Source organism: Passer montanus, unplaced genomic scaffold (genome assembly GCF_014805655.1).
Source record: "Passer montanus isolate IOZ18808 unplaced genomic scaffold, ASM1480565v1 scaffold10, whole genome shotgun sequence".
Taxonomy (NCBI): Eukaryota; Metazoa; Chordata; class Aves; order Passeriformes; family Passeridae; genus Passer; species Passer montanus.
In genome coordinates this window covers 26,983,108-27,010,890 of record NW_024356505.1, presented here as the reverse complement: position 1 = coordinate 27,010,890, position 27,783 = coordinate 26,983,108, and the positions used below count along the sequence as shown (strand labels likewise).

Below are 27,783 nucleotides of genomic sequence, written 5' to 3'. Positions count from 1 at the left end.
ATTATTGAAAAATATAGACAGGTACTATGTGACAGGTAGAGAACAGCATATCCCACACAGCTCAGTGTACACAGTGTATCATAGAAATGCAGTATTTTTGAGACTCTTACCTCTCCATCATAATTGCACAAATTCAGATAATGGGTAAAAAGGTTACCAATGAAAGAAAGCCTGCTGGGTATTTTTGACATGACCAATTTTTGGAGGAAATCATGCTTAAAAAAATAGCTAAAGTGTACTTTATGCTTGGGTCTGAGTCATGATCTCACAGCAAATAAGAACAGAGGTAGGCCAATTATTCTTTACCTAAACAAATGTCCAGGCATTCAGTTTTCAATAACCATAACTCCACTTTATATACTGCATAATCTTAACTGGAAGGAGGCATGTTCAGCTGCCCTATTCATCCTCAGGTGAAGTCATCTTTCAGCAGCTATAGAAATAAATGTTCATATAGGCAATTCAAAGAATGTCTATGGTTTCATGCCTGGTCTCTGTTTCTACATTGTAACTATAAATTCCAAGAGTTACCTTAATAATACTGTTTTCCAGCTAGAATTTTTTAATCTAGATTTATTTTGCAATCTAACGGCTCATGTTATTTCTCTATTTCTAATACTAATATACTAAAATGAAATAATATTGTCCCTATACATTATCAAAGTTATGTCTCAAGCTCAAAATTTTGAGCTATTAACTGTATTATGCTGCACATCTGATACCAACTCTAGTTTTACTATAGTTTTTCAGACTACTACTCTAAAAGACAGTAAAATTTTTGACTTTTTCTTTTTTTTAAGATCACAGTAAACCTGCATTTCAATTTAAAAAAAGTATTGGTGGTAAAGAAGAAAGCCAGCATTAAATTTGTGAGATAATGAACATTTGTATATACAAGTACTGCATATACAAGATCTGTCTTCTCTGCCCTCATGAATCTAAAACAGTTGCAGAGGAAACGAAAATACTGTAGGCTAAATACTTACATTCTTTGCTTTGCTATTCTTTTAATAATGAACTTCCTTGGATGGCAAACCCCTAGTCTTACATGTGTTCTGTATTTGTAGGTACATCCCTGTCAGGAAATGCTGAGAAATGGAAGTTCCTGACAAATAAAGTTCTTGGCCTTAAACATTCCATAGATATTACTCAAATGTCAGACAGAATAATTTCCAAACTTTGGCCATTATTCTACATCTATTTAAAAAACATCATGTTCTTGGAGATAATTAGTAATGCACATATGGGTTATATGGTCACTGGAGTTTGTCATAAAAACAAACTAGGGAAAATATAATTAATTGCACTTTCTATGGTGCCATTATTGCTTGTTTCGCATGAAGAGACCACAGTTATGAATCCCACTATATCCCCAAAGTCCTTTTAGCCCCCTTCTAATAACTAGGGATGGAACAAACAGGTTTTGTCTAGTTTTGGATCCAACTGAATATGAGATAACAAAAGGTTTAGACTAAAAGTATTGGCCTTGCATTCCAATCACCATGAACTGCAAAGCAAAGGGCAGAGGAAAAACCAGGGAGGAAACTGTAATGGAGAAAAATAGAGTGAAAAATAAAGCAAAGTGAAGCAATGTGAAGCCAAGTAATAAGGCAAATATCAAAACTCAATAAAAGGGCACAGAGAAAGGAAATTGAAAAGACAAACATTAGTATATTCTCTGCTTTTCTTGGAGGAAAGTATGGGTTAGAGAAATTCATAAAGTTCTCCAATCAGTAACACATCCCAGAGGTGAAAAAATCCTATTTTAATTGATTCAGTCATGAAAGTGAAAATTAAAAGAGAAAGGTTTACTATCTCCATTTTTATTTAAACCAGCAAATCCTTAAATGATGTTCAGTTTGCAAAAAAAGTCCCTCACCAGGTGGGAAATGCCAAAACTCAGACTGTCTCTGCAACCCTGTTTCCCACTCTTGGTCTGAAGACCAAGCAACAAATTTTGTAGCCTGGGTCTAAGTTTATTCCTCATTATAAAATAATACTTCCTTTCTCTTTTAGCAAGATGAACCTGGCATCCAGAGAAATTATGGTCTAAGTTGTCCATTAAATTCAGCTGAAGAGTAACAGGTAAGTACAAAATGACCTTCTTGAGTCCTTTGCATTAGACAGTATTTCACACAATAAAATTGCAGCTGGCACTGACTTCAGTTACTGTTATGTGGTTTCAGCTCTGCAAATCTGAACCCATGGTCTCAGATTTGCACACCCAGCAACTAAACCAAAACACAAATCCATACAGCCAGCATTTCCTTGTGAAAGTGGAAGCAGTACGTCTGTCTGTGCCACACAGCCCTCAGTGGCAGAGATCCACTCTGACCTTTAATGGCTTTACCAAGCAGTACGTCTGTCTGTGCCACACAGCCCTCAGTGGCAGAGAGATCCACTCTGATCTTTAATGGCTTTACGTACAAGGACTGCTTTTGTCTCTGCCTCAAGCTGCCCCCCTGCTAAGAGACCCCAACTTCTCAGTTAACTACAACTCATCTTGCACAATGCACGGCAAGAATTCTGTAGAAAACCCCCCCAACATATAATGTAATTAAAAGGAGTCATCATGCTTTACAGTCCTTGTTAAAATTATAGCCACAATTTTGTATTTCCTGTCTGTTAAGCACTGAGCTTTGCTGGATTGCTGTCTGTCAGCACCACTCATGCATGTGATCTCTTTGGTAATTGAAAACTTTCAAAGAAACCAGAAATAGCGTTATGTTGCCCATGTAAAATTCCACAGTAGAAATGAATCCAGACAACCCAGCTTGATCTCCTGGGCACTGACCAGGATTTTAAGGCGTAGCACATACACACAGCCATGGGGTTTCACTGACATGACACAACAAAGAATGAAATTTTGTCAAACCCCTCATCCATGTCAGGCTGTTTAGGACCCCACTCCCCATGTGACAGAGCCTCCTGCTCCCACTTCTCCATTCCAGCCCCTTTGATCCACCTAAGAGCCATTCCTCCTTCACCATTTTTTTCTCCTCCAAGCCCCAGTCTTCTCCCCACAGGAGCTTTCTGCCTCTCCTCACTATGCTTCCTGCTTTAGCCATCTCATTCAGCCTACACCTGCCCTCTGCCACCTCTTCCACTTTTCCTGTTCACCACTTCAGGACCACACAAACACCCTTGGCTGCTGCTCATGCTCTCTTGTGTTACCCAGCCTTACCCCAGAGCCCTGCCTCGTGGCTTCCATCATATCTCCTGTTCCTCCACCACCCAGGTCTGTACCTGCTTCTCACAAAACATCTTTCAAATCACTTTGGCCAGTCTTTGGACTTTATTGGGGGTCATCCAGACAGTCCCACTTCCAGAGAAAAAACCCCACACTGTGCATTTCCATCACCCTTATGGTATGCTCCCTTCAGAAGTATCCATATTTGTTCTTCAACATCTCTTACAAAAACAACTCACAGTAACATAATTAAAACAAGCATCCCAATGCAGAAAGTCAGTACTTAATAGGGCTCAATTCATGCTCAAGAAGACAGTAAGTGTAAGCTATAAACACTAAAAGCACGTGCCATGTTGCAGCACTACTGATATTCACTAAATTTCCCTTTATAGAAATTTCACCTAAAACTCACTCTAAAAAGTGAGTGCAACCCTTGCTTGAAGTTGTAAAGCATTACATAGCCCAACAACACTTTGATAAATGAGTAAAGTGATAAAGGAACAGAGTGCCATAAAAATCACATCCCATTGAAAGGATGCACTTTTTGTACTATAAATCCCACATGATTTCCTTTTCTCAATGTACCAAATAAATGAGGGAATGCAAAGGGAATAAACTGCTATTTGAAAAACTTTAGCTGGGTGAAAAACATACTGTTACAGGATTTTCTATGAAAGTTTTCAAATTTTAAAAACTTGACTGGGAAACATAATTTACTAAAAAATCAATAAATATTGGTTACCAGGGCATAAAGAATTGTACGTATGGTTTTTTTTGCTCTAAAGGTTTTACTTTATTGCAATACATCTCAAGATCAAAAATTAGTTTCCACACTACATTGCTAAATAAGCAAGAGGTTCTATGAGTGAGACCAGTAATGTAAGCCCTCCCACCTCCAGCTTTTCTATTTGCTCTCTTCTGCCATTAATAAAGTGCTTCAAACACAGTTTCCTTTGTAGAAACAAACAGATCATCCGTCTCCCTGAGTAAGACTAGGTGTCATCACTTTTCCCTTCTTTGTGAAATAATAAAAGTCATACTGCAGGAAAAAAATTCTTTTAAACCTTATTCAGGTGGGAATAAAAACTGTGACCTTGGATGCCATGTGTGTGAAATGAAAGTACAGTTTCAAGTTACAAAGGTCTATAATGTACACTTCTTTTTCCTATGGATTTAGGATGGAAGGACAGCAATTTTTATTCTGTACTGAAGGGATTCTACTTCTTGTTCATATTTAAATATAAACATTATGAAGAGTACAATTAGAATAGTACTACTTTTATTTCTTGATTGAATGGCAATCTACCCTCATTTTACACCATGTAGATTAAATGGCTACTTTTAAATGCAGTTCTAAGGAGTGCTGTCACAAAAACTAAGTTAAAAAGAGGCAGTGCTCCTGCAGCCCACTGCTCACCAGATCAGTGAAAGTAGATTGTAATCTTACATTATCCTCCACATTTGTTTGCATTCTGAAAGCATATAAGCCTTTCCAAATACACTTGATCTGTTTAGTTTTTATAAAAGAAATAGTTGCAGCTGCCTTGTTAGGACCCATAAAGAAGAGTTTTACTTGCAGGGTTTAAAGATGTCTATTTTCTCTTTATTTTCCCCTATTTAATCTTTCTCACACTTCTCACACTTCAAACCATTATTTCAAATAAAGCTTCACAATACAGTGGCACATTTAGACTGTAAAAGATTTTGATTTACCATTTTGACAGCTCAACATTTTTAGCTTGTATACAGCACCCAGCCAAAACTGAACAACAAATATATTTTGAGCCCTTTTATTTTCAAAACAAATGCTTTATATGCAAGAATCTGTTGTTTAGAAACAACACACACACACATACACATATATATCCACTATTATGCAATAACTGATGCTTGGGATTCATTAAAAGCACAATGATTGCAAATGCAATTGATTATTCTTTTTTCAGCATGAAATTACCAGTTACCTTTCAGGAAAGGAGCCCTCCGTGGCACAAGCCTTTCTGTGATTTCCACCTGCTCTTGCTGATGCTGTTTAACCAGGTTTCCTTCGCTGCCAGCTCTCAAAATCTTTTCGCCTAGCCTAATTTTTCGTGATCGGCTGTTAAAATCTTCTTTCCTAGACAAAGGCGATTTAGGAGCTGTATTAGCCGACACAGGTCGAGCCAAGCGAGAGGGTTTGGACATCCTGCCTGTGCAGGAATGTACCTGCTCCAAAAGCAATGTCTAAAAAATCCTTCTCAGCTCACTTTCCAGCACAGAGGCTGGGGAGTTGGTGTGTGCAGCGCAGCTGGATGTGAAGTGCTGTGCTGCCAGCCTGATCAGTTTTAAACACCGAGCCTTGGGTGGTCACGCAGTTTCCCAGACCTGTGGAATGCAAATGTGTGCTGGGGTAGAACAGATGCCTCTGTCCCGGTGCTGAGCCCCAGCCACGCTGTGGGGAGCAGAAGCTCTTCCAGGGAATGCCCCGAGCTCCTGGTGTGCCCTGAGGAGCGCCCTGGCACCAGGGGAATGCTCCACCTACGCAGGTACAGCGTGAAAACCACCCAAGCACGGGGCCACCTCCGCCTGTGGGACCCTCCCGCGCTCCTCTCCCAGCCCTCTCTCTCAAACAAACACTTTCTTGTTTCAGCAGATTTCCTCGCAGTGCGCCAAAACCACACTGCTTCAGTGCTATATGGTAAATGCCTGATGTCAAGAACACATTTGTCTTTGAGTTAAGCACAGTGCAAGCTCAAATTGGATTAAATGATGCATATTCTCCTAGCACTGTATTATCTAACTCACCAAAAGAAAGGGAGGACTGACAGGAAATATCATCTCTCTTTGAAAAATGGCCCAAATTCCTTATTATCAACTGGCACTGTTTAGGAAGCAACACTGCACAGAATATTGCCCATTATACTTTCCTATTTCAATGGTACATATACATCTAGAAAACCCCTGGCTTCTTGCACACTACAGATACTCATGTTCTTTACTGACTCTCTAAAGAAAAAATTCCTGACCTCAGGCTACATTATATCAAATTTCAGTTCCTGGGTGCTCTTCTTTGAAAATGCCCAGGCAAATCCTGCCTAACTTTCTCTGCCAGCTCTGTGCTTGTGAATGCTGCCAAGACAAAGAGCATTTGGTCACATGAAAAGAAAATTCCATTCACCATAATTTTGGAAACAACTTCTAAAGAAAAACAACACAGCGCAAACAAAAGAAAACATCACAGCTACAGTTACAGTAAAATCTTCATGCTGTATTTTAAAATGTACTTCTCAATATCCCAGGCAACCAGTATGCTGCATCTCTAATAGAATATGAGGGTCCATTTTATTTCAAAACTAGAACAAACACAAGCAAATCAATATTTCACAAGCTAAAGTACTAACAGCTATTTAGGAGAAATGCTTAATAAGAAAAAAATGAACAAAACGTGACTTAATTATTACAGCCATTCCTCATTTTCTGAGATGGGAATTGTGCAATGCAGTAAAATATTTTTGCGAGTTATTTCTATATTTTTTCCAATTCTCCTACATTAAATAGGTAATTGTTTATGCCCTCTCTATAAAGCATGGTGTCTATTGCTTTGTTGCCCCATCAAGAATGGGCCAGATTAAGTGCAATACAGCAAGCCTTGCCAGGATATTATTCTGCATATTATATTATCAACACAGAAGGAACCCTGAGTGGGAAGATTTCTACTCACAAGGAGAGATCTGAGAGGCATGAGAGTAACTGGGCTCATTAGCAGTGCTCAGGCACAGCAGGTCGTGCAGAAGACAATGAAGACCAGAAACAGGGGTGAAATAGGATGATGAATGGAGAGTTAATCATGGAACTGGGGTAAAGAATGAGTGAAGAAGGAAGAGAAAATGTGAAACCCAGTATGCATGTGACAGCTCAGTTGTACTGAGCCTAAGAAGTACTGTCATTCTCTCTCAAGATCTTGGACTGTTTGACCAATTGTAATTTTTAATATCTTCCATTATGATTTCTCATTGTGCAAGCAGACACAAATGCTGTATACTTAAGAAGCATTTTTAAGCCGTGACAATATGCCTCTGACACTACAAAGACATATTTTAATTCTGCAAAACACAGAACAATTGTGAAATAGAATCCAGTCCTGAGTGACAATAAATATAGTATTTCAGTTTTTGAATCACTACTGCTAAAGCAAAATCCAACAGAGATTGCTGTACATGACACATTCACCCAAATTCACCTAAGCATCCTTATCACAGGCTGCTCATGGAAAGAATGACCTCATCTGTGAAGGAGAATCTAATTATACAGTCATAAATCTCTTATTTCAGTATTTGAATCAGTACTGCTAAAGCCAAATCCAACAGAGATTGCTGTACATGACACATTCACCCACATTCACCTAAGCATCCTTATCACAGGCTGCTCATGGAAAGAATGACCTCATCTGTGAAGGAGAATCTAATTATACAGTCATGTTACCTGTAATTTAAAATAATTTCTAAGCAAAGCAAAGACATTGTGAATTCAAGATTTTCCTAAGTCTCTCTCTAGTGATGTAGCAAGAAAGATGAGGAAAGTGAGCTCCATCCATCAGCTTTTGCTAGGAAAGGCCCTAAGTTTTCCATTTGGATGCTAAAATGACACTTCTGCACTGAAAGAGAGCAGCGACATCCTGGTTTTGACAGGAAAGCTCTTTTTCTCACAGCAGAGACACAGCCCTGCAGAAATGGGGGGAGTCAAACACCTTCCTCAAACACGGGAAATTCCTGGAATACTCCAGTCAAAGATGGCCATTTTCAGTAATATCTCAGCGTCTGATGGCACTGTGTCACGTGAGGAGAGGCTGGGAGAGCTGTGCCTGCTCAGCCTGGAGGAGGCATCTTATCCTTGTGCATGAACATCTGATGTGGGTGTAAAGGTGGGCTCTTCTCAGTGGGCCCAGCAGCAGGACCAGAGACAATGACCACAAATTGAAACACAGGGGGAAAAAAAAGAATGTAAGGCTTTTTTATGGAGTGAAGGTGGTCAGACACTGGCACAAGTTGAACAGGGAGAGCATGAATTCTCCTTCTTTGGAGATAAGCAGCACCCAACCAGGCACAGCCCTGACCTGCCTGCTGTAGCAGAGCCTGACTGAGCAGGGGCTTGGACTAGGCAGTCTCCAGAAGTGCCTTCCCACTCCACAGAATTATCAAACTTTTCAGAGGCTACTTATAATCTGGAAGTTGAAATATATTTTCATCTGTTCAACAGCAGCTGTACAACCTTTCTCCAGGTTCTAGCAATTTAGCTATCCCACGCCTGACTGCCACTTCTGGGAGGATTTGCTTCCTTTCTGGTCATTCATCCCTTTTAGCTTCCTGCATTCTATGGCACGGTGTTCCCCAAAAACTGTCCTCTTTGTTTGTTTGTTTGTTTTAAAGGCTCTGAGATGTGAAGTTGGTGATTCCAGCTATCAGCATCAAACTCTTAAAAAAAATCCCCCAAAAAGCCAAAACACCAAAAAAACTCCTCCCCAAAATCCCACAAAACCCTGAAATAAACCATTCCAGGACATAAGCTGGGGATGCTTAGCTGACTGTGTTTCAGGCTGGATGTAGACACAGTAAATCAGAGCACTCTGGGCTGGAACAGCATGAGAGTGCAGCCAGGGCTGCTGCCAGCTCCCCACCACCCACCTGCACAGGTCCCCCCTCCCCAGCCCAGCTGCCCTGGGGGCCTGGGCTCCTCCCAGCTGTGGGGCAGGTCCCTTCCTGCCAATCCCTCCTCCTTCACCACGGGTTCTTATTGAAGTTCCCCAGGGAGCAAGTCTTTCATCAGCTCTCAGGCTTTTTGAAACCCCAAGCTACTCTTTTGAACTAAAAAAACTCAAAACAAACCCACAAAACCGAAAATAAACAAAGCAAAAAAAGCCCCCAAACAAAACGTTCAAAACAAACCCAGCCCTTCTCCCTTAGATTTCAGATAGCAACTTCAGCTAGATAGAGACATCATGTTGAGGTAACTTACCATTCAGCAAAAAGCAGTTCACTTTGTCAAGTTTTCATCAAGGAAGTTTTCTAGTGCTTTGGGTCAATGAATAAACTCTGTCACAGCCTCACACAGCCGAAATTAATATTAAGGGACCAACAGTGCTCTGAATAATCACATACATACATAAACAAGTAATATTTTTAGAAAACCATACTCTGTTTAAAATATTGTCCTTTTAGTTTTAAAACTAACCTCTCCTCTTTCCGGCCTAGAAAATAAATTGCTGCTGAAATATGACAACAAGAATTTGTTAAGAGTTAGCAAACAGAAGGCATTTCTACCATAGCATATTAGATAGGTTATGATACTGCTGTTAACTTCAGAAATGTTTGTGCCCTCTGGGATAAAAGAAACGTGACTATAGATGTTATTAATCCAAACAAAGCATTTGCAAAGCTTGAAATTTCCTTTTTTGGGCAACCATGGAATTCTAGTTTACATTTGCACATAAAGAGCTGGGGAGAGGAGAGGATCCCTTGCATGTGAACCAGGAAAAATTGGGAGCTGGTGCTGTACAGTTCAGGATGTGGCGTTTTCTCAGCCTACCAAATCCTCCCCCCAGATTTTGGCCTGCAAGTATCTAAAGACAGAAAGGCATGTATGCAGAAATATTTCAGCTTCAGCAGACTCTTTCTAAACTATTGACAGGCAACAACTGCTACACCAGTAAATGGAAGTTGCAGGTGCAGAAGTTAAAACTGCAAATTAATGAAGTCTTCTCTTTACAAAATTACGCAAGTAACCAGATGGCACAACATTTTCAGCATGAAATGAGAAATAAATGTATAGGCACCAGAAGAACAAGATCAGTGATGAAAACAATTTCAGATGCAAGTCACTGATAGGTATGTAATGTAATAATAAAATAAAAAAAAAAAAGCTTGGTGCTTCAGAGAGCTACATTTTCCAGTAACTGAAGCATGCAAAATTAGTGACAAGTTAATTTTGCAGATGTTAAAGCTTTCTTAGAAATATGTACAGTGCTTTATTTCTCCATATATGATTTCTGAAATAGTTGCATAGTACAGAAGATGCTTCATATTCAATATATTGAGACCCATTTTAAAACATTTCCAACGGATCTGAAGACATTCTGGCTGGGAAAATAAACCATACAAAAGGAACCTAGTCATTCACTCAAAGACAAGTAAACCCCTCCAACAGAAAGCAAACTGTATTTATGGCAAGTCCTGTTACTCTTGAATATGGTCTTAAAAAGGAAAGTCTGTTAAGGCCTGCTCTAATATAATAGCCGCCCAGAAGATTCTATAATTAAAGCAGAGTTGTCATTTATATCAGGAAATTCTGTTCCAGAGATTTACTACTCAGCCATATAAATTTAATCTCAGTTCCAAGTCTTAAAAAAAACCCCAAAAAACTAACTCAGAAAAAAATCCTTCAGGTCTACTATATTTCCTTTTATTCAAAATTTAGAAAATTAAACCATAGCAAAAACTTTCTTAAAGATAAAAGCATTTACAGCTGTAGAATCTAAATACCTTATTCTGCCACAAACCCAGGAATAGTAAGGGCAAAGTTAATTTTCTTTATTATTTTATCACTTCTGCATCTTATTTTGCTTTGATTCCAAGATCTTAAAAGTCCTGGTTTGCCTGAGTACACAGGTCTGTAGCTCACTATTGAAGTGTTTGTAAAGACTGAACTATGTCAAGGTTATGGTTTTTCTAAAGCAGTGCAGGTACAACACTACTGTCCCTCACCTGGTGCTGTCCTTTGTATGGTTTTTCTAAAGCAGTGCAGGTACAACACTACTGTTTATTGGTGCTGTCCTTTTGACAATTGCTCTGGGGTCCCTTCCCTGCCTGAAGGGTTGTAGGAGCCCAAGCACACTCAGTCACAGGTAACTGCATTTAGCAAAGGGTGCATCCACTGAAGAACAAAGCAATGGGGCAAGTGTGTGAAAACACAGCTTTTCATGTTTGAAATGTTTGCCAAGATTGTTCCTGAGATTTCCAATTGATGCCAACTCTGATGGCAGGCCAGGGTGCTTCATCCTGATGAGTTAATCACTAAGTAATTCCAGACAGAAAAATCAGCTGTGAACAACTGCCCATGCAACTCATAACAAATACTTTTTTTTTTTTGCAGAATGTTACCTTTTTCTATATATCAGCCATCCATGCAACTCATAACAAATACTTTTTTTTTTTTTTCAGAGTGTTACCTTTTTCTATATATCAGCCACTCACAAAAGAATACAAAATTCAAATATTTATGCCATATTTAAATTATTGCTAAACTCTAGCAAAGTGTTCTGTGATTTGGCTGTTCTTGGTGCCATACTGGTTGGCTGTAATAACTAAAAATGCTAAAATCTCCACAATCTTGGTTCAAAGCTTTTTCGCTTGTTCTGATCTTTTAATCAAATCAAATAAGAACTTAGGCTCAATATGTTCTTAAAGGAATACCCATTAACTATAAATCACAGCAGATCATCACTATTATTCCTTCATTGTTAAGTAACATGTGAATACTGCTTTCCACATCTGCAGTTACTTCACATGAGATTCTTAAAGCATTTGAAAATGTGCACAAAATTATCTTTTGCCAGATTTCTAGCATTAGTAGTTTCTTGATAAAAGAGAAAAGTGTTCCACTTTCAAAGTCTCTTCTGAAATTATGTAAGTGAAACTATGACTGGCTTAGTCTTTATAGCCACTATAAATAGGGAGGGAGAGAAACAATTTGTAACACTACACTGACATTTTACTCTGAAGAAAATGTTAGTTTCAAATGTTAGGTGCTAATTTGTTTTAGCATAACTGCAGCCTTCTCTAGCTTTTTGAATCACCGTTTTCAAATGACCACCTCTTAATAAAAGAATAACCTTTAGAAGAGCTCTAACACATCAAAAATACAACACAGAGAACTTAAAGCTTTACAAAAGAAAAACTATGCCTTACAGAAAATCAACCCCTTATGATGGTTTAAATGAAATCTTGGAATGAAGAGGAGATAGGTAGGTAGCAAGAGCAGATTGGATGTGTCAGGAGACAGAAACACAGTCCTTGACTGACAGAATCCTGTTCATATGGTCAAGGCACAGATAAGTCCTTTTCATTGTTTCAATACTCCACTTTCATCATGAAGTTCTGCATCATGCACACAGTGGGGAAAAATAAGTAAAGAGAAGTAAGCACAAAATGAATGAAGGGAGGACAATCTTCAGGCATGAGGGCAATTCAGTCATATCTCACGTGAAGCATTTTAACTGTTCCTCATCCAGCAAGGCTCCATCAATAGCACCTGGGTATGGGTGCTGCAGTGCTCTCGTAAGGAGGAGCAAACCACCAAGAAAAGAGAACAATGGGAAGACAATGGTCAGCCTTTGAAGATGGTGGTGAGAAGGAATATCTCTGTAGGGCAGCTGTAGGTCTGGCATTCTTGGCTGGGACTACCACAGTCTTTTTCCACCACAGACCTTGGATGTAAACCTCCACAGGTCTATGGAAAGCCAAAGGGAAGTAAGTAGATATAGAACCCTTTATAATCAGGTATTACAATAACATTTATTTGGGGGTTTTTTAAAAGCAAAATAATTAGTCAGCACCATTTGAACTGCAGAAATACCCAGAGAGTGTTCCACCAATCCAGTGTCCTTTTCTCAGAAGTGGCCCTGGAAGTGAGGATTTAGTGAACTGCAGAATATAAAATGTATTTTTCTACTTGTGAGACACAATATTTTTCAGACGTCCATAAATGAATATTTCAAGAAGATAATCCAATCAGCTGTCTGTGATTTTTGTGTGGTTTTGGCCATTACAGAAAAGGAAAAAGTACTTTTTCTTCCAAGTCCTGTTTAAAATATGCATCATCAGAGTACAGCAAGCTTTAATTTTTGCACAATTTTACTTACACAGTGCAACATATATGATGCACAAGGTTCTTTCCTGTGTCAAAATTTCAAGTGACTGGTGCTGAATTCAATCCTTTCTGTCACTCACACTGTTCTTACAGTGAGATAACAAGTGCCCTATAATGCTGACTGCCTGGGTTTGAGTGAACTGCCTGTAAACAGCCAGCTGCTTGATCCCTTGCTGTCTGAGCAGCTCTGGAGAGATGAACACTTTTGTTAAACAACAATATAAAATCTTCAACTCCATTTATTGTGTTTCTATAGCCATAGGTAATAGTTCAGGTAGTCCAAGTTTGCCACTACTCCTCTGAAAAGCACAGCCATTGCACCCTCACCTGCTCAAGCCATCTGGAAAGACATTTCTTGGTTACAATCTGCCCGTACTTGTAGAGACTAAATGTTCTGAAATCTGGAGATTTTATGCAGATTGCTTGATGTCCTGCTTTGCTGGACCATATTTGATGATTTATTACCTTATTTACATTAAATGACAACAAATGTTCCCAATTACTAGCACCTAAGAGTGAGGAGATTGCAGCACATAGCATGCTTTAGGAATGCAGCAACTGTTGTTTCCTTTATTTCTGGCAGATATTTGGGGTGGTATCCAGGTTATCCTGATGGATCCTCCAACCTGTGTCCATCATCAGACATTGTTCATCAGAAACACAAGAGGAAAATCTAATTCAGTGATCAAACAGCAGACAATAGCAGATGGCAATGAAGTAAAGAAATCGGAAATATTAGTCTTTCCAACCAAGAAAAATCTTGAAAAGAACTAATAACCTAATCAATAAAAATAAGGGCCTACGAAGTATGTTAATAAAAATCCCAACCTATTTTCTGAATATAAAACTAAACTGATGACCATGTCAAGTACAATATATAAATATAAAATCTTCTTTAAAAAAAGGTCAGTGGCCATTTTAAAGTAGGTTAGCACAAGTTAAAGTAAAGAGGACACTGCATGACCAGCAGTTCTGCCTAGAACCATAAAGGAAATTGGTCAAATTATGTTTTTAATGTATATTCACTTTCTCAAGGACAACAAAATTTACTGTGTTCTACCAAGAAGTGTTCTCTGATCTGACTGTTCTTGATGCTATATTGGTTTGCTGTAATGACTAAAAGATGTAAAAAACATTGAGTCTTAGTTCAAAGTTGTTTCACTTGTACTAATGCATTAATCAAATAAAGTAAAATTTTGACTTCAGTATGTTCCTGTTTGATCCCAAAGCATTAAAATAAGATTGATGTTATAAGGATTGCTACATAAAGAACAGACAGACATGTACTTAAAAACACATGCAAAGAGAGACAGAAATAAAATTGGTGAAAAGAAGGAGAAGAAGAGCAGTAATTCCCCTCTGCTAAGAGCTCCAGTGCTTTTAATGGGCACCAGTCTGCTATCAGGGAGATTTCAGCCAGTCTGACCTGAATTCCTCCCACTGAAATGCAACCACCACATCTACCATGTTACTGTATATGAACCATAAAATAAACAGAATAATTCAGAAGCTATTAAAAATTAATGTTACAAATTCTGAGAGCAAGCCTTCATGATGTCCCTCATTTTAATAGTCCTTAAAATGCCTTTCAATGAAAGGGTCTGTAGGGGGAAAGACTGGAATAACTTGGATCAAAAAAAATCAGGTTTTTTACCTCAATAAAGACTCCTTGAAGGGGAAAAATAGGATGTGAGCAACTTCCATATTTAACATTAGAATTAAATGGACCTTTTAAAACTTTGCTGGACTTTAATGACAAGTTTGTAAATTATTTACTCCCATGAAAAAATGAAGTTTTGCAATTGGGAATTCAAATAACTCCCAGATAATGTATAAACCGAAAGAGAACTATTGCCTTCTCCTTTAGATAGAAAAGCTCTGCAATGCTAACAGCCATAAAACATGGTGAAGATGGAGGCAGTGACCATAAAGGTAGCTTTAAGCAAGTAACACATTTCAGGTCTAAAAATGAGACCTTAATGTATATTTCACATAAAGAAATGTCTTCCACTGACTAAAATAATCCCATTACCAATCACCTGCCAAGTATGACACACACCTTAATACTTTTGAAGAGCACTTTTACATGAAAACAGAAAAAAAAGGAAAAAAATTGATTAACAATGTTTTAGACATTTTCAGCCTAAACTTTTCTTTCCAAGCTCTCCACAGTTTTGTACAGCACAAACAAATTTAGCATCTTATTCCACTAGCAGAGACTACCTCAATTTCAGACTATTTTGCAGCTAATAAGATCACAGTCACATATCCCTTAATATAAAACAATTTCATTCTAGTTATTGAAGCCAGCTATTTAGGGTTCTACACTCAAAGGTAATTGCACAGGTAATTTTAATTTGGTGGAACCTAACCATATAACGAGTCTGGTGAAGATTCAGGATTTAATCCTATAATTTCAAAGTGACCTATGACTTATTTTACAGCAGCTGTTATAGTGTAAATCAGCCTTGGTTCCACCTCCAGCTCAGCCACCAGATTCTGCAGTTAGAGTTGCTTCTTTGGTGGTGATCTCCATTTGATGGTGATCTCCATGTGGTGGTGATCTCCATTTGGTGGTGATCTCCTATTTATTCAATAGAGCATCAAGTTTTACTGCCCTAAATACAAAACCTGTCAAAACAGGAAGCCTTGCAGTTTGCAGCCTAATATCATCCACCAGATGCACTGGACATGTGAGGGTGAGGAGGCAATTTGGGTGAGAGAAGAGGAAAGTGATTAGGATAAAAAGGGGGGAAATTCTGACAGCTATCACAGTTCTACTACATTAGGCATATTTTCAAGTAGAATATATGATGATAAGTTGTTACAGAAATGGGCTGTGGAACACAAGAGGTATGTCCATCTACCCACCTTCCTGATTGCCAGGAGCTGCCCTGAGGATTTTCTTTGTGGAGCAGCTTTGGCTCCCCTTTCCAAATGCCTGACAGAGCATTAGGGAAGGGACCCCTTCATCCCTCCTTTCACGCTGGAGCACAGCCCTGAACAAGCCTCGGGGCCAGAGGAAGTCAGCACAAAATTCACTTAAATCTATGCTCAGGTAACACACGAATGTGATCCCCTGGAGCCTCTTTGACCACAGCTGTGATTACCATCCATTATTCCCAGAAAGTTTATAATTGGCTAATCTTTTTATTTTGGCTTCTATGAAGAATGCAAAGTCAAATTTCAACAGGGTGCTAATGGAGACATGCAAACTGCAAAGCACAAATCTCAGATTTACTCTGGGAGAGGTTAATACCACCACACCCTGAGATCTTATCTAATCCACTTTTCTTTATAGCTAATATTATTCACTAATCAAAGTGTGTTATTTTACCAATGATTCATAAGACTCTAGTAAAATCATAAACATACCAGTTAGACTTTGGGTAACTGTGTGGTTTTATTTATTTCTGAAAAATGTATACTACTGATGCAGAAAAAAATCCCACTTTCCTAGCAATACAAATGATGTAGTGGCAGGCTGGAGTGATGGTGTACTTCAGGGTGATTTGTTCAGCAAAAACAACAGGTGTAGCTGGTGTTTTCCAGCCATAAATCTTCCCTTTTGCAAGCTAATAGTAGGTTGCCAAGCCAGTGTGTACCTCTATAGATTATGTTACATAAAAGGAATTTTTTAAAGGTGCATAATTGTCACAGAAGATTAATTTTAGATTAATGAAGAATTTAAAGAACAGTTAATTAAACCCTCAAAAAAAGTCTTTTATTAATTTGGGACAGAAATGCCCATTTCATTTACAGAATAGCAATTAGGATAAAGGATAAATCAATATGTTTGCATTTGTCAATTACTGTTATTCACCAAGCAGAATTTGTAAACTTTGATAAAGCATCTTCAATTCCTTCAGTCCTTAATTACAACTCATTAAATTTTCATTAACTTCAAGCTCAGTAAAAAGGAATAGAAATCGTTGATGGTACCAGTCTTGGCAGGACCATGTTAGATGCCAGAGATGTTCTTTGTTTTGTGGAAGTTACTTGTGTTTAGCCAGTTATGTCATTGCTCTATCACAGCAACACATCAAGAACAGATAAGAAAATGTCCCACGTCTCTGAATTTAGGTTCACTCCGTGTACACTTTAAAGCTTTGAAGCAGCTTTTAAGATAGCATGTCACTTGGACTTTTAAAGAAAGGGACAGTGAATTGTGAAAGATAATGTGGAGATTATTCAGGAGTGCCTGCGCTGCAAAAGTGCAGCCTGCATCTCACCCTCGCAGCTGCCAAAGGCTGTGGGACCAGGGTGGCAGTGGTGCAGGAGACCTCACAAGGAACTGGGATGCTAAAGGCACAGAGGAGAAATTAACTTGAATCCGCACCAAGATGGAAGCTGTGGGAAATCCTCCCTCAGGAAAACTCCCTGCTGACCCTGGGGCAGATGAAAGGTCAGACCAAGCTGCTCAGGCTTTGAGAGCCTCCACAGATGAAACCTGCAGAACCTCCCAGGGCAACCTGCACCGCTGCTTCACCCTGCTCGGATGGAAATGATTTTTGTGATACCCACTCTGAATCTCCCTCATTCTGTTTTCTGTCTGTTGTCTCCAGCCTCTCACCACACACAAGCAGCAGTCCTCTCTTCAGTGTGACCTGAAGGGATGCAAGGTGCCCAGTGTGGCATTCACATTCTCTGAAAAAATCCCTACACCCAGGATTTTTCTCCTGGAAAGCTGAGGAGCCTCAAAGAAAAGGAAAACAATTCTTATCTCATTTGCTTCTCCTGTGTTGTATTCATGTGTGGAATGTGTTTGGAGATTGTTTACCCAAAGGTGATTGCCTCATTGGATTCTGGTGTGAGTTGTTTTGACTCAGTGACCAATTACAGCCAAGCTGTGTCAAGACTCAGGAAAGAGTCACAAGTTTTCATTATTATCTTTTCAGCATTCAGTAAGTCTCCTTGCTGTATTTTTTAGTATAGTATAGTTTCGTCTTCTTTAATATAATATAGCACTATAAAGTAATAAATTAGCCTTCTGAGAACATGGAGTCAGATGCATCATTCCTCCGTGCCACAGGGGTCTTCTGCAAATACAATACCCCAAGGTGCCCTGACCCCATGCGAGCCAGCCCTGCTCCTGCAGCTTTCCCCCAGGGCAGCTGCTCCAGCCCAGTGTTTTCAGGGCCCTGGTTTATGGTGTGTGCCTGTGCTGGAAGGCACTGAACTGGCAAGGTGCAGGTGAGGTTTAATGAGTGCTGAGCAGGGGCACTGATTCCTCCTCTCAACCTCTTGGCCGTGTCCCTGTCCATGGGATCCAGGACATGTCTATATGCTGTCCCTGCATACAGACAAACCACTTTTTCATTTGGACATTTGACAAATGTCCAAATGAAAAAGTTATGATTACGATTTTTTTCATTTAAAGTGAAGGTGACCCAAGAAAGAAGCATTTAATGGAGCAAGTACAATAATCAGCGTGAAAGCTGTAGTGGAGATGTAGGGAGAGGGTGAGAAACTGAGCACTGCCCAGAAAAAGCTCTTTGCACAGCATTTTCAGAGGTATTTCAAGGATAGACTGTAAATTTAAACATGTAAACAGACAAAGAGGAAATTAATTTTATGCACTAAGGAAAAAACATAAACCCTCTCATTAAGAGAACAAACTATTTGGTGTCCATTTGGTGTCTATTTTGGTGTACATTGATTTGAGATGGCTGCTTTCCTTCTTTGGTCCAGCGCCTGATAAAATGGTGTTAGATGAGAGTCTGATGCATAGTCCAATTTAGTGAATCACAGTTTAAAAAAAGAACTTCAATATCTTCTGAACTACATATAAAAAAAGTGTACTTAAACTAATTTTACATTACAGCATTTCTATTTTTTTCTAAAATCAGATTTTCCATTACATATTAGGGTATTTTCAAAGAGATTTTTAAATGAGACCTTTGCTATTAGTCTCCTGCTATGCAGCTTATCTTGGTTTTAGATACCAGGTGACAAAGTTTTGTGTGTTTGTGGCTTTAGCTTTTCAGTAGATGGGGCAGGTTTTTAAGCTGAGGGTGTGATTTGGACTATTCCAACTTTCTTTTTTTATGCACTTGTTTTTTAATGTGAGACAAAAAATTTTTTTGAGAAGGAAATAGCTGTCACCCAGAACTCATAAAATGTGTAGATTTTTGGAAAGGTTAAAATGGAACTCAAACATGTTCATTTATCTACAGCTTTCTGTAGTATGTGGAATATTTTTTTTCATAAAACCGCAAGAGAATATTTCTTAAAACAGTAGTTCTCTATAGAATTTATTCAAGAGCTTTTCTTATTTTGCCAGCAGCATGGAAGCAGAAGTGCTTTGAACCCCTGTGTGTTCAGTGGTTAGACTGTGCAAGTTTTACAAATGTCGTGTTGAACTATGTAGTATAAGAAGGTTTCAAAGCACACATATATATAGGTATATATCTGACATTAGTGAAAATGAGGTAAATATGGTTACCATATAATAAAGTTAAAAATTTAAAACTTTAAAGTTAACAAAAAACAAACCAACAACAAAAGAAGCAAACAAATGATACTTCGCAGGGTAATTGCTGACTGCTTAAAAGCAAGATCTACTTTTCTCCTTCCTCCAACTCAGACCCAGACCTCACACCCAACCTTCAAAGCAAACCATAAAACATTAGATGGCCCAAGCCTGTCAGTATTTCGGAGGCATTTGGACAATGTTTTAACTTTTGGTGAGCCCTGAATTGGTCAGGCAGTTGAAACTGGATGATCACTGTAGGTCCCTCCCCACTGAAAACAGTCCACTCTATTCTATAAAGACACCAGTTTTCTTCCAGACTGTTAAATTCTGCAGTAAATTGAAAATTGTACAACACTACATGTAAGACATTAAAAAAGGTAACAGAAAAATATTATTCTGAACACTGTCACTCATTTAGCCTTATGAAACATGCACATTTGCACAAAAATCCAGTGAAACAGAATTTGGATATAGTTTGTAGCATTCTACACAGAATGCTGCACAAAACCTATGTGCCTGTGGGATACCCACTTCTTGTTACTCCACGTGCACCCTCTCCTCCTTCACCAGGTCATTAGGATAATACTGATAATAGAAAATTCTGCAAGCTTAGCACCACAGCTTGGCAAGAACATTGCTGCTGTTCCACAGTGAGCTGGCACAGAGGCCATGCTGACAAAGCAGAGCAAGGCTCAGCCGCTGCAAGCTGTGCCCAGGATTATGTTCCCTCACTCAACAGCTGCCTTCAATCACAAAGCCCACACTTCCTTTTCCAGCATTATTCATCTCATGAAAAATTGTCGTTTTCGTACTGGCTTGACATAACCCACGTGGCTGCTCAGCAACATCTTACATAGGTGGCCATTTAAACCCTTTTGCACAATAAATACCATATGGGAAGGTTGGGGGACAGGCGATGTTCAGTTTGAGCCAAACTAGTCCTATTTTGACTCCAGTGCTCTGAGGAAAACTGACGACACTGCCCATGTGGGGGTCTGGTGCAGAGTGGGTGAGTCATGACACAGTGTCACTCCTGAAAACACAGCCAGACAGGGGCAAGTAAGGGCTTGTCAACTTCCAGGCAAGTGAAAGTTACTTGGGCTGGTACAGCAAGAAAAGCCAACTTTTTGAGGTTTTCTGTAGGATAGAAGAAGTAGAGGCTCTCATGGAGACAAATGCCACCCCAGAATTATTCCATTAGCAGCAACTCAAAACTTAGAGTTTTGAATTCTGTTCACTTTGAAGCTGCTCGCTTGATACCTATAATTTCTAGACAGTATTGTCAATATTTGTCATATTTCCAAAATTCCACAAGTCAAAATGCAATGCATGCATTATACAAAAATTAGAGTAAAAAGGACTTTCATCCAAATTGAATTCAATGCTTTTTGTTGACTGAGAGACTGAAGCTTCCTAAAAGATCACACCAGATAAAATTGAAGAATTTTTCCTACAGCAGACACAAGCAAAACACAGAAGTAATATGAAACATTTCAAATCATGAAGAAGACATGAACTGTAAGTTAGCTGCAAGTGTCAAAATTACAGTAGGCAGTCAAAGAGCACAAATAACTTATTTTCCCTCATGGGTACATATGAAAAAGTAAAATTTCCAGACATACGAAAGCAAGTGTAGTATTGTATATATGGAATGAAATTTGCCATAACAAGTACTGAGGTTTTACTTGGTGCAATCAGCTCAAATTGGTGGTCTGCCACATCCCCTGATCTTTCACAAGGTTTCTTTTAAAAAATCAGGACATCACCTGCTATTTCTTATGAAATCCTATGAAGTGCACAGAAATCTAAGATAATGACAAAGAAGCCCTAAACCAGTTAAAGGTGTCTGGATGACCCATTATCTTCTTCAGAAGTTTCACACAATGGCTGTACATTAACAAAAATTGCAGCTTACCTGTAGTCCAAGATGAAACCAAATTCTCATCTAACGGCTCAGTCACAACCCTGAAGCCAAATAAAGGCTTTTTTTCCAATCTCCACAGCCTTTCAAGGGACTGGCAGAATACGTTGTGAGTGGTCACCCTGAGAGTGGTGTGTTTGTGGCTCACAGCTTGGGGCACGCTGTGTGCAGTGACAAATCTCTGCTGTCCTCTCACCTCAGTGAGGGGCTGCCATCCTTCTGCAGAATGTTTGGCTGTTTTCTAAGAAATTAGCATGAAAAACTGATACAAGTCAAGACACCGTAAGTTTGCAAAATCTTGGTTTTCTGAACCAACCAAAGAGGAAGCAAAACACAATCAAGAAGACAGATGCAGGAATTCTCCTCCCTACACAGTGCTTCATGCTGGGCAGATTTAGAAAGGTGCCAAGAAAACACTTAGTCAAAGGCTACAGTGCCCCATGAGGTGCTGAGACAGCCTCAGCAATCCTTCACATAGCTGCTAGCATGAGCTGAGACTTCTAAGGCTTCTGATTTACGCAGTTAGGAGATCTTGAGCACCATCTGACACAGAGCCCATATCAGAACCTTCTGATTTATTCCCACTAGGGTTGACTCAGGTCAGTCTTTAAATATATCAACTTCAAATCCAGCTTAAATCACAGGCAAAAAAATACCTCATGTTTTGTCTACCAAAAATACTGGTATCTGATTTTAAGGACTCACAAATCGAATTAAGAGATGCTTGTTGTAAAATGACATGAGGAAACCAAAATAAAAATCCTAGAAAGGATTATTTTAAGAAAAATTGAAATTATTTATTAACAAAGCAAAATTGCTTGTTGTAAAATGACATGAGGAAACCAAAATAAAAATCCTAGAAAGGATTGTTTGAAGAAAAATTGAAATTAAAGCATTTATTAACAAAGCAAAACATAACTTACAGCCTCCTTATTTTCCCCTCTCTTAATCTTGGAAGCCAGCAGTTCTTACCAGTATTGTTTATTGCTGAGGTATTGCAGAAGTCACACCATGGGCAAAACCTGCTTACATTACCCACATTCAAACATTGTAATAGCACAGGTACATCAGCAAGGGGTTTGCCTTATTCTGTGGTTTGTTCTGCAGCTAAAAACCACTTTCTACATGTTGCTTTGGAATCAAACTGGTGATGAGGAGAAAATTTGTTTCTGGTCTGCAGCCTCTATGACAAAGTCAGTTAAAAAATCAGGACAAGGGTAGTAGGTCAGAGCAGCATCAGTTCAAGTCTCCTCTGAGCACATGCAGCTGGTATTATATATATATATATAAAATAGATCATAGCAGTAAAGTATATATATAATATCAGTGTGTGTATATATATATATATATATATATATATCTCAGTATAATCTGATGGCCAGTGTGATGCTGTGGAACACCTTCTGCAGATACCAAGCCCCTTCTTATTGTAACAGAGCAAAGCCAACTGAAGGACTAAATTAAATAAGATCCTCCAAATGTGGGCACCACTGTCCCTGAGTTTGATTGACCTCAGTGCTCCCATTAATAGCCAGGCTTCTTCCAGCCTCATTTTAATCCCTTTCCTCTGCTTCACTTGACAGACACTGGAGAGAGTCACAGACACTCACAGATCCAGCCCAATACCCCTGCAGATCCTCAGATAAGAATCAACTGCTGGCCCCTCCGTAGAGGTTTGTTTAATTAACCCTTTCCTTGTGCCACCTGCCCCAAGGCTCATGGACTCTGTCACAGACACTCAGGGTAGACTTAAAAGGTTGCTTATCCCTCAACTCCCAGTGACCTCAAAGGAATCTGCAAATACTTATTGTTTCTGACAGGCCATGTATTCAGATTGATAAACACAACACTGTCAGATGGCAAAAGAAGTTCTATTTTGATTACAGTTAAAATGAATTAAAAGCATTCAGCATTTCCTGGTGCCCATTTTAGGCACTTGAATTCTGAATTTCAGCTGAAACACTCATTAAGGTGATCTATGCCACCTTATCTTTTCCACCCAGACAGGTCCTTTGGTATCTGTCTTTAGATCTTTACCTCTTTAACAATTGTTTGTATTCAAACTAATCTTGTATTTGGTATCTCCCCTCCATCAGATGACTTACAGAGTCTAGTTTTGTCCTACCTGCATAAGAGACAATTTTTCAAAACAAGCACCACTTTTATATAATCTCTGATGAAGAAATGACTACAGGCACATGGAAAAGAATGCTTCATCTGAAAAATAAATAATGTTTAACTGCATGAAATAGAAAAAGTAAACTCTGTTTTTACAAAAAACACCTTTCTATTTCAATGTCATGAACAAATGCTTTTTTTTCCAATGTGAAATAATTTTCTTTAAATGAGGGGCTGCAGATATGCTTAATCAAAGTATTTGCCAGAACAAGAGTGGCATTCACAGTGTGACTGCTTTAGTAGATTTGTGCATAATAGGATAAATTCAGCTGAAGTCTATGAAAAAATTAAACAAAACAATTCAGAATATGATTATTAAATTTATTTCAAGTCTGAGTACCACTGCAGAATTCATCCCACTGCACTGACATTATCTAAAATCTGTGTGATGTTCTGCAGTTGCAGTATGGTATCCCAAAGTCATCTCAGAGGTACAAGAAAATAAAAAGTTAGGCAGTAACGTCCTCCTCTCTATCAGGATGTTAATGGAGTGTGAACTATATCAAATGAGAACAAGGAAGAACATTTGCTGCAAATTTTACTCAACAGCAGTTCAAGCTATCATACATCAGGAAATGAAAATAAGAGGTGAAGAGTACACATTTTACTATTTCAACAAGCTATTCTACTAATGGAAAAAAACCTTTCCACATAAAAAGACATTAGACTATGCTGACCATACACTTTCTCTCTCCAAAGGGATGACTGGTGATACAGAGTTGTGTCTACCTCAGTACCCACAAAATGAATTGTCAGTTGAAAACAACTAATATTCTTCTACTATATTTCACAGACTTGTTTTACAGCTTCTATTTTATGATTCACAGGTTAAAACCAAGTTCCTGCTGTATGTGAGAATCTTTTTTCCGTGACCTTGAACACTACAGAAGTTATGAGACATTTTTTGTCATACTTTCATAACATCTGCAGCTACAATATATGGTCTGTCCTACCTTTCAGGAATACAGATTGATGCAATTGATCTGCTTATCATATCAGTTTTAAGGCAGCAAAGAAAATATTCTTCAGAAAGAAAAAATAAAGGTAATAATAAGGAACGGGTGTTCAGATCTATCAACTCACAATGCAACATGTGTTATGTGCATGGGCTTTGGGCTAAGATTCACGTGATCTTAAGTTCGTTGTTCAAAAAGCTGATGGAAATATTTCTGGATAACATGCAGTTGCTGAAATTTTTAAGTAAAGTAAAACTCTTACAGCTGTATAAATATTATGAAAGTATATATGTTACTCATATTTTTTTTCTTATGCAGACTTTCAGACCACCAGAGGACTCTGAGTTCCTTCAGCTCTAGAGTCAGACCAACAGCATTTCACTCAGGGATGCAAATTCAAGTGCAAGTAACCCTTTACTAAGGGCTCTACTACTAAATAGTTTTTGCACCTCCATTCATGAGAAATAGAATTAGGTTGTATGCAGATATGTTATGTAAAGCTTAGATTAGGGACCAGCTCTATGGGGGAACCCTATTCTTTGCATCAAAGTCTTAGCAGTGCTTTGGTATTAATAGGGACAGCTGAATATTATTCCTATTGCTCCCATATATTGTCCAGCCACTTTGTAATGGATATAGTGCCTTTTTCAACTTATCTTTTCTCACCCCCTTTGGTTTCTCTTCTTTTTGTCTCTCTGTCCTTCCCCACAAGGACTAAATCATCCTGTATTTTTCAAAGTAACCTGAACCTGGTATTTTCTACTGCCACTTGCATCTCCCTCTGATCCCACTCGTCTTTGAACAATGCATTCCCCCTCTTCCCTTGACAAGCCCAGGTCTTCCTCTCCACCTGTAGTAGTTGCTGTTCACACAATACTGAAGAAAATGCCTGTCTCTGTGCACAGAGTCCATCCCCATTTTATTTCTTTAAGAGAGGAATTACATAAGAACACAGAAATTAGCTAAAAGAAAGCCTGAGTGATAAAATACTAAAATATGTGCTTCTGCCAGGCTACTTCATAGACATCATATAAGAAAGGTATGATTAAAAGCACAGCAAATGAATAAAAATAAAACCAATCCCCAAACCCAAAAGCAGTCTAACACTTCTCCCTAGTTCTCCTTCTTCAAAAGGCAGTATGAGGAAGAGAGCAAAGAAGGCTATCAGACATGAAAAACATTCTTCTAAAGACAAACTATGCCCTAAAAGGAAAACAGAACTCATGAATGGGAAAGGAAAAGATTACATGAGTCTCAGCAATCCAATACAGGGAGTAAGTAAAGCAAAATCTTTTACTTAGTGGACATTTTAAAAAGTATTAAAGTATTATGAAACAGAAATGAGAAACAACAGAAAGCTTCACTCTATATATAATGTTGCAAAGTAATAAAAGCTACTGCATCAAAAAAACCAAAGCAAAAAAAAAAATTCCAAGCCATTTAGACATTAAAAAAAATTAGCAAAAATAATTTGCAGTCTGTTCTTCAAGCAGCAAAGCAATATTAAGATTCAAAGGACATGAACTAAAATCTGATGCACTGAACAAAGGAGGAAACAGTAAAAGCACTAAAAGCAAGCATTTAATAACCTCTCCTAATCAGGCTTTAAGAAATGTTTGAAATATACACTGACCTACTTAGGATGGTCACAACCAATCTAAAAAAAAAAAAAAAAAGGCAAAAAAGCCTGAAGTCTGGGAGCTGCTCAGTAAAGCCAACAATTCCTCTTCCATTTAGTGCTGGATAACTTTGAAAAATACCGCTTTTCCCCACAAATACTATCTCACTGCAACACTACTAATAATCATTTGAGTTCTGAATTAATCTTAAATATCCTGTTTCTGCCAGAAATGTAATCTCCTTCAGGCCAGAGAGTGCTGTGCTGCTGCAAGCTTACATCAGCATCGGGCAGCTCAGGGCTCGCGTCAGTCTGTCCCGCCACCTCTCCCTGGGAACAGAAGCAAAAGGAGGCAGCTGCTGGAGCTGGGGAGGTGCCAGCAGGCAAACTGGGCACCCCCAAAATCTGAATGCAGTCCACATGCCTCTAAAGGTCAGCTCATCCTGGCCTAAGTTATCAGACAGGGAAGAAGCCAACTCACAGATTCAAGGTGTGGGCTCCATGCTCCTGGGCAGCTTTGCCTCTCCTGCTGCCCTTGGGCGCTGCTCCCCGCTGACACCGTCCTGTCCCCACAAGTGATGAGTCCACCAGGCAGACCTGATGCTCTGGCCCGCTGCAGACCAGTGTAACACAGGGATTGTGGCACATGCAGACAACTCACAAAAGCAGCAAAGTCAATTTTGAGCTCCACTGACTTCTATATTTTGCCTTTAGGTCAAGCCTGTGTCTCTAAAAATAAGTTTCTAACCTCGACCAGGTGAATGTTTCTATCAGTGGCACTGAAAAGAACACCAAATGTGTGTTACCTCAAATCCTGATGGAAATGAACCCATAGCCTTTCCAGCAATGTCAAGGAGGAATTTTAGAGGGCAACTGAAAGAATAAATATCCTAAAATCCTGCAGGACAGAAACCCACTGGGGACTCTGAAATTAAATAGGTAACACAGGGAAATAACTATGATCCACCATCTTCTGCAGTCAGAAATGAAGATGCTTTCAAACACCTCCAAAACTAATATAGTGAAAAAGTAGTTATCAGAGTAAATATTTGGCCTTTCAAAACAATTCAATAATATCTTGGAGTCAATGAAAATTACTACAGGTCTAACAAGAAAGTAAATATTCCTGCAATCTTGCTGAGTAAATTATAGCAAAACATGGATTTGAAAGGACAAAATTACATATGTTGTGTTTTAGAGGAAGACACAGCTACAAGGATTCACCTCTGTGGCTTAAGCAGGAGGGGACAGGAGCTGGCCCTGCTGAGCTGGGTGCCTACAGATGCATGGGCTGCTGTGCTGCAGAGAAGGCAAAATCAAAACACAGCAGATCAAATGTGCTGGACTATTAGCTTGTTATTGCGATGAGAATCCAACATTTTGATTATCCACATGGGAAAAAACCCTGGCTAATTTGAGGGCCATTTCTCATTTTGCTCACAACACAGTAAACTACAATTTATCCTCTCCAAATATATCTTAAGCATCTTTTAAATGATGGACTTCCTTTACTGCAGCACCATTAAAATCTGGAGTACAGGTTGC

At 38.9% G+C, this 27,783-nt stretch overlaps 1 protein-coding gene across 5 annotated transcripts in view; it reads right to left on the bottom strand.

The window, feature by feature from the left end:
* Positions 1-27,783, bottom strand: part of KIAA1217 (KIAA1217 ortholog) — a 354,772-nt gene that overhangs the window by 223,628 nt on the left and 103,361 nt on the right. For 3 of the 5 annotated variants that reach the window (XM_039703516.1, XM_039703525.1, XM_039703535.1), the window contains exon 1: positions 5,155-5,169. The exons of 1 other annotated variant lie outside the window; for it this stretch is intronic. The gene's annotated coding sequence lies outside the window, so the exon portion shown is untranslated. Of the gene's footprint in view, positions 1-5,154; positions 5,172-27,783 lie in introns of those variants that run through there. One more of the 5 variants, XM_039703638.1, reaches the window with a different exon arrangement.